Here is a 7500-nt window from a genome sequence, read left to right on the forward strand (position 1 = left end):
CAAGCGGGCCGCTTCTTACACGGCCCGCTGGCATCGCAAGTCGTCGCCGCCGGCGCCGACCGAGCGCGTACCGTCGCCGCCTTGGCCCACGGTCGGTCTTGATCTCGTGACCGGACCGACCGACCTGGACCCGCCCCTCGAACGTAGTTGAACACGTCGAGGGGCCGGCGGTGTACGGGACACGCGGTCGCGCCGAGAAAGCTCGGCGACCGCTTCAACTTGGGGCGACGCCCGGCCGTCTTCGCAGAGGCCAGGCGACGGCCCTCGGGTGAGGACGAACGCGACCCTGAGGCAGACGCGGTCCCGGGATTGACCCGAGACCGCAATTCGCGTTCAGAAGGTCGACGTTCAATGTGTTCTGCAATTCACATTACTTCTCGCACTTGGCTGCGTCCTTCATCGACTCGCGAGCCGAGTGATCCACCGTTAAGAGTCGTCCTCGACGTTTCGCCCGGCGCCGAAGCGCGCGGACGTCACACTGTGGGATCGACCACAAAACCACCACCGACAACAACTGCACAAAAACACCAACAAACGGCGCCGAGCGACCGCCGGGCTGGGCCGGCGGCACATCGAGCGCGGTGCCCAGAAGCCACCATCGCACTCGGCTGCCTTGCTATGCCAACGTGTTACGCGTGTCGCACGGGGCGGAACCCCGATTGACGGCCGCCCTCTCGGCGGCACCCAAAGACAATTAAGTGCGCGGTCGGCCGGGGCCTACCACCACTTTCGGTAATGATCCTTCCGCAGGTTCACCTACGGAAACCTTGTTACGACTTTTACTTCCTCTAAATGATCAAGTTTGATCGTCTTCTCGACACGCCGACGCGGCCGTTGCCAGCCGCGACGGGGCCGATCCAAGGATCTCACTAAACCATTCAATCGGTAGTAGCGACGGGCGGTGTGTACAAAGGGCAGGGACGTAATCAACGCAAGTTGATGACTTGCGCTTACTGGGAATTCCTCGTTCAAGGGAAACAATTGCAAGTCCCTATCCCAATCACGAATGAGGTTCAACGGGTTACCCGGACCTTTCGGCCTAGGTTAGACACTCGCTGCTTCACTCAGTGTAGCGCGCGTGCGGCCCCGGACATCTAAGGGCATCACAGACCTGTTATTGCTCAATCTCGTGTGGCTAAACGCCACTAGTCCCTCTAAGAAGTTAGACGCCGACCGAGAAGGTCGCGTAACTATTTAGCATGCCAGAGTCTCGTTCGTTATCGGAATTAACCAGACAAATCGCTCCACCAACTAAGAACGGCCATGCACCACCACCCACAGAATCAAGAAAGAGCTCTCAATCTGTCAATCCTACCTGTGTCCGGGCCGGGTGAGTTTCCCCGTGTTGAGTCAAATTAAGCCGCAGGCTCCACTCCTGGTGGTGCCCTTCCGTCAATTCCTTTAAGTTTCAGCTTTGCAACCATACTTCCCCCGGAACCCAAAGACTTTGGTTTCCCGGAAGCTGCCGGAAAGGTCGTCATGGTAACGCCTCCCGATCGCTAGTTGGCATCGTTTATAGTCAGAACTAGGACGGTATCTGATCGTCTTCGAACCTCTGACTTTCGCTCTTGATTAAAGAAAACATTCTTGGCGAATGCTTTCGCAGTAGTTCGTCTTCCGCCGATCCAAGAATTTCACCTCTAACGGCAGAGTACGGACGCCCCCGTCTGTCCCTCTTAATCATTACCTCGTGCTCCGAAAACCAACAAAATAGAACCGAGGTCCTATTCCATTATTCCATGCAACACTATGCAGGCGAACAGCCTGCTTTGAACACTCTAATTTTTTCAAAGTAAACTTATCGGCCACCGCCGACACTCAGTCAAGAGCACCGACGGAGAACCGAAGGTGAGGCGAACGCAACCAGTGACACGCCTTGCGACGGACCGGCGGCGCTCGCCCAAAATCCAACTACGAGCTTTTCAACCGCAACAACTTTAGCATACACTGTTGGAGCTGGAATTACCGCGGCTGCTGGCACCAGACTTGCCCTCCAATGGATACTCGTTAAGAGTTTTAGGATGTACTCATTCCAATTACAGGGCCTCGTTAGAGTCCTGTATTGTTATTTTTCGTCACTACCTCCCCGTGTCGGGAATGGGTAATTTGCGCGCCTGCTGCCTTCCTTGGATGTGGTAGCCGTTTCTCAGGCTCCCTCTCCGGAATCGAACCCTGATTCCCCGTTACCCGTTATCACAAAGGTAGGCACGTAGCGTACCTTCGACAGTTGATAGGGCAGACACTTGAATGATACGTCGTCGGTGCAGAGACCGTACGATCCGCGTGGTTATCCAGAGTCATCAAACGTCACAGGACGAACCCGGTCGGTTTTGATCTGATAAAAGCGCGCCTCCCGAAGTCGGCGCTTAATGCATGTATTAGCTCTAGAATTACCACAGTTATCCACTTCGCTTACGAGACCAAATAAACCAAGACTGATTTAATGAGCCATTCGCAGTTTCGCTTTACGAGAACTCGTACTTGCACCTGCATGGCTTAATCTTTGAGACAAGCATATCACTACTGGCAGGATCAACCAGATAGCTGCGACAGCTGCGCTCGGCCCTTGCTGGGCCGCCCGGCGCGTGCTCGTCGCATTCGTTTAAGACCGAGGCGATCGCCTGCGGCCGTACTCGGCTTCGACAGTCGCTGGCCGCGACGTCCACGCTCTCGCCGGCAGTGCCAGGCGGAGCGATTTGCGTTTTTTCTTTGCTCGCCCTCTCTCGGGCTCGATCCATTCAGTTTCGCACAAACAAGAGCTCTGCCGGCCGCCTGCAGCGGTGCCTAAAACCCGGGCATAACAATGCGACCGTTCTGCTAGGCCGACAAGCGCTCAAGCCAGACGCTCGATCGAACGCCCCCTACATATTAGTCGAGACAACGGCTCGCTCATTAGCATCGCGTTTGTACTTTAACTTTTTTCGGCTCGGCTTCTTTCGACGCCGATGCCGGCGACGCAGCACTCTCTCGCCCGCCAGCCACCGAGAAAAGGGTGCGCTCCGACCGGCCCCGCACCGCTCTTTCTTGGCTCATTCGAAATTACTGTCTTTCGCTCTGACATGCCTTACCTAGGGTTAGGTTAGTATGCTTGCACGTTTGTACTTTAACTTTTTTCGGCTCGGCTTCTTTCGACGCCGATGCCGGCGACGCAGCACTCTCTCGCCCGCCAGCCACCGAGAAAAGGGTGCGCTCCGACCGGCCCCGCACCGCTCTTTCATGGCTCATTCGAAATTACTGTCTTTCGCTCTGACATGCCTTACCTAGGGTTAGGTTAGTATGCTTGCACGTTTGTACTTTAACTTTTTTTGGCTCGGCTTCTTTCGACGCCGATGCCGGCGACGCAGCACTCTCTCGCCCGCCAGCCACCTAGAAAAGGGTGCGCTCCGACCGGCCCCGCACCGCTCTTTCTTGGCTCATTCGAAATTACTGTCTTTCGCTCTGACATGCCTTACCTAGGGTTAGGTTAGTATGCTTGCACGTTTGTACTTTAACTTTTTTCGGCTCGGCTTCTTTCGACGCCGATGCCGGCGACGCAGCACTCTCTCGCCCGCCAGCCACCGAGAAAAGGGTGCGCTCCGACCGGCCCCGCACCGCTCTTTCATGGCTCATTCGAAATTACTGTCTTTCGCTCTGACATGCCTTACCTAGGGTTAGGTTAGTATGCTTGCACGTTTGTACTTTAACTTTTTTTGGCTCGGCTTCTTTCGACGCCGATGCCGGCGACGCAGCACTCTCTCGCCCGCCAGCCACCGAGAAAAGGGTGCGCTCCGACCGGCCCCGCACCGCTCTTTCATGGCTCATTCGAGTTTACTGTCTTTCGCTCTGACATGCCTTACCTAGGGTTAGGTTAGTATGCTTGCACGTTTGTACATTAACTTTTTTCGGCTCGGCTTCTTTCGACGCCGATGCCGGCGACGCAGCACTCTCTCGCCCGCCAGCCACCGAGAAAAGGGTGCGCTCCGACCGGCCCCGCACCGCTCATTCTTGGCTCATTCGAAATTACTGTCTTTCGCTCTGACATGCCTTACCTAGGGTTAGGTTAGTATGCTTGCACGTTTGTACATTAACTTTTTTCGGCTCGGCTTCTTTCGACGCCGATGCCGGCGACGCAGCACTCTCTCGCCCGCCAGCCACCGAGAAAAGGGTGCGCTCCGACCGGCCCCGCACCGCTCTTTCATGGCTCATTCGAAATTACTGTCTTTCGCTCTGACATGCCTTACCTAGGGTTAGGTTAGTATGCTTGCACGTTTGTACTTTAACTTTTTTTGGCTCGGCTTCTTTCGACGCCGATGCCGGCGACGCAGCACTCTCTCGCCCGCCAGCCACCTAGAAAAGGGTGCGCTCCGACCGGCCCCGCACCGCTCTTTCTTGGCTCATTCGAAATTACTGTCTTTCGCTCTGACATGCCTTACCTAGGGTTAGGTTAGTATGCTTGCACGTTTGTACTTTAACTTTTTTCGGCTCGGCTTCTTTCGACGCCGATGCCGGCGACGCAGCACTCTCTCGCCCGCCAGCCACCGAGAAAAGGGTGCGCTCCGACCGGCCCCGCACCGCTCTTTCTTGGCTCATTCGAAATTACTGTCTTTCGCTCTGACATGCCTTACCTAGGGTTAGGTTAGTATGCTTGCACGTTTGTACATTAACTTTTTTCGGCTCGGCTTCTTTCGACGCCGATGCCGGCGACGCAGCACTCTCTCGCCCGCCAGCCACCGAGAAAAGGGTGCGCTCCGACCGGCCCCGCACCGCTCTTTCATGGCTCATTCGAAATTACTGTCTTTCGCTCTGACATGCCTTACCTAGGGTTAGGTTAGTATGCTTGCACGTTTGTACTTTAACTTTTTTTGGCTCGGCTTCTTTCGACGCCGATGCCGGCGACGCAGCACTCTCTCGCCCGCCAGCCACCTAGAAAAGGGTGCGCTCCGACCGGCCCCGCACCGCTCTTTCTTGGCTCATTCGAAATTACTGTCTTTCGCTCTGACATGCCTTACCTAGGGTTAGGTTAGTATGCTTGCACGTTTGTACTTTAACTTTTTTCGGCTCGGCTTCTTTCGACGCCGATGCCGGCGACGCAGCACTCTCTCGCCCGCCAGCCACCGAGAAAAGGGTGCGCTCCGACCGGCCCCGCACCGCTCTTTCATGGCTCATTCGAGTTTACTGTCTTTCGCTCTGACATGCCTTACCTAGGGTTAGGTTAGTATGCTTGCACGTTTGTACTTTAACTTTTTTTGGCTCGGCTTCTTTCGACGCCGATGCCGGCGACGCAGCACTCTCTCGCCCGCCAGCCACCTAGAAAAGGGTGCGCTCCGACCGGCCCCGCACCGCTCTTTCTTGGCTCATTCGAAATTACTGTCTTTCGCTCTGACATGCCTTACCTAGGGTTAGGTTAGTATGCTTGCACGTTTGTACTTTAACTTTTTTCGGCTCGGCTTCTTTCGACGCCGATGCCGGCGACGCAGCACTCTCTCGCCCGCCAGCCACCGAGAAAAGGGTGCGCTCCGACCGGCCCCGCACCGCTCTTTCTTGGCTCATTCGAAATTACTGTCTTTCGCTCTGACATGCCTTACCTAGGGTTAGGTTAGTATGCTTGCACGTTTGTACTTTAACTTTTTTTGGCTCGGCTTCTTTCGACGCCGATGCCGGCGACGCAGCACTCTCTCGCCCGCCAGCCACCTAGAAAAGGGTGCGCTCCGACCGGCCCCGCACCGCTCTTTCTTGGCTCATTCGAAATTACTGTCTTTCGCTCTGACATGCCTTACCTAGGGTTAGGTTAGTATGCTTGCACGTTTGTACTTTAACTTTTTTCGGCTCGGCTTCTTTCGACGCCGATGCCGGCGACGCAGCACTCTCTCGCCCGCCAGCCACCGAGAAAAGGGTGCGCTCCGACCGGCCCCGCACCGCTCTTTCATGGCTCATTCGAAATTACTGTCTTTCGCTCTGACATGCCTTACCTAGGGTTAGGTTAGTATGCTTGCACGTTTGTACTTTAACTTTTTTTGGCTCGGCTTCTTTCGACGCCGATGCCGGCGACGCAGCACTCTCTCGCCCGCCAGCCACCTAGAAAAGGGTGCGCTCCGACCGGCCCCGCACCGCTCTTTCTTGGCTCATTCGAAATTACTGTCTTTCGCTCTGACATGCCTTACCTAGGGTTAGGTTAGTATGCTTGCACGTTTGTACTTTAACTTTTTTCGGCTCGGCTTCTTTCGACGCCGATGCCGGCGACGCAGCACTCTCTCGCCCGCCAGCCACCGAGAAAAGGGTGCGCTCCGACCGGCCCCGCACCGCTCTTTCATGGCTCATTCGAGTTTACTGTCTTTCGCTCTGACATGCCTTACCTAGGGTTAGGTTAGTATGCTTGCACGTTTGTACATTAACTTTTTTCGGCTCGGCTTCTTTCGACGCCGATGCCGGCGACGCAGCACTCTCTCGCCCGCCAGCCACCGAGAAAAGGGTGCGCTCCGACCGGCCCCGCACCGCTCTTTCTTGGCTCATTCGAAATTACTGTCTTTCGCTCTGACATGCCTTACCTAGGGTTAGGTTAGTATGCTTGCACGTTTGTACTTTAACTTTTTTCGGCTCGGCTTCTTTCGACGCCGATGCCGGCGACGCAGCACTCTCTCGCCCGCCAGCCACCGAGAAAAGGGTGCGCTCCGACCGGCCCCGCACCGCTCTTTCATGGCTCATTCGAAATTACTGTCTTTCGCTCTGACATGCCTTACCTAGGGTTAGGTTAGTATGCTTGCACGTTTGTACTTTAACTTTTTTCGGCTCGGCTTCTTTCGACGCCGATGCCGGCGACGCAGCACTCTCTCGCCCGCCAGCCACCGAGAAAAGGGTGCGCTCCGACCGGCCCCGCACCGCTCTTTCTTGGCTCATTCGAAATTACTGTCTTTCGCTCTGACATGCCTTACCTAGGGTTAGGTTAGTATGCTTGCACGTTTGTACTTTAACTTTTTTTGGCTCGGCTTCTTTCGACGCCGATGCCGGCGACGCAGCACTCTCTCGCCCGCCAGCCACCTAGAAAAGGGTGCGCTCCGACCGGCCCCGCACCGCTCTTTCTTGGCTCATTCGAAATTACTGTCTTTCGCTCTGACATGCCTTACCTAGGGTTAGGTTAGTATGCTTGCACGTTTGTACTTTAACTTTTTTCGGCTCGGCTTCTTTCGACGCCGATGCCGGCGACGCAGCACTCTCTCGCCCGCCAGCCACCGAGAAAAGGGTGCGCTCCGACCGGCCCCGCACCGCTCTTTCATGGCTCATTCGAAATTACTGTCTTTCGCTCTGACATGCCTTACCTAGGGTTAGGTTAGTATGCTTGCACGTTTGTACTTTAACTTTTTTTGGCTCGGCTTCTTTCGACGCCGATGCCGGCGACGCAGCACTCTCTCGCCCGCCAGCCACCTAGAAAAGGGTGCGCTCCGACCGGCCCCGCACCGCTCTTTCTTGGCTCATTCGAAATTACTGTCTTTCGCTCTGACATGCCTTACCTAGGGTTAGGTTAGT

The 7500-nt window shown here is 55.7% G+C and overlaps 2 non-coding genes across 2 annotated transcripts; both read right to left on the reverse strand.

The window, feature by feature from the left end:
* Positions 1-281: 281 nt before the first annotated feature.
* On the reverse strand, positions 282-435 carry LOC144419487 (5.8S ribosomal RNA). The gene has a single exon (XR_013474096.1). It is a non-coding gene; the product is annotated as a 5.8S ribosomal RNA (ribosomal RNA).
* A 298-nt stretch (positions 436-733) lies between these two features.
* LOC144419488 (small subunit ribosomal RNA) lies at positions 734-2543 on the reverse strand. The gene has a single exon (XR_013474097.1). It is a non-coding gene; the product is annotated as a small subunit ribosomal RNA (ribosomal RNA).
* Positions 2544-7500: the final 4957 nt, after the last annotated feature.

The sequence above is a fragment of the Styela clava genome, unplaced genomic scaffold (genome assembly GCF_964204865.1).
Source record: "Styela clava unplaced genomic scaffold, kaStyClav1.hap1.2 HAP1_SCAFFOLD_373, whole genome shotgun sequence".
NCBI lineage: Eukaryota > Metazoa > Chordata > Ascidiacea > Stolidobranchia > Styelidae > Styela > Styela clava.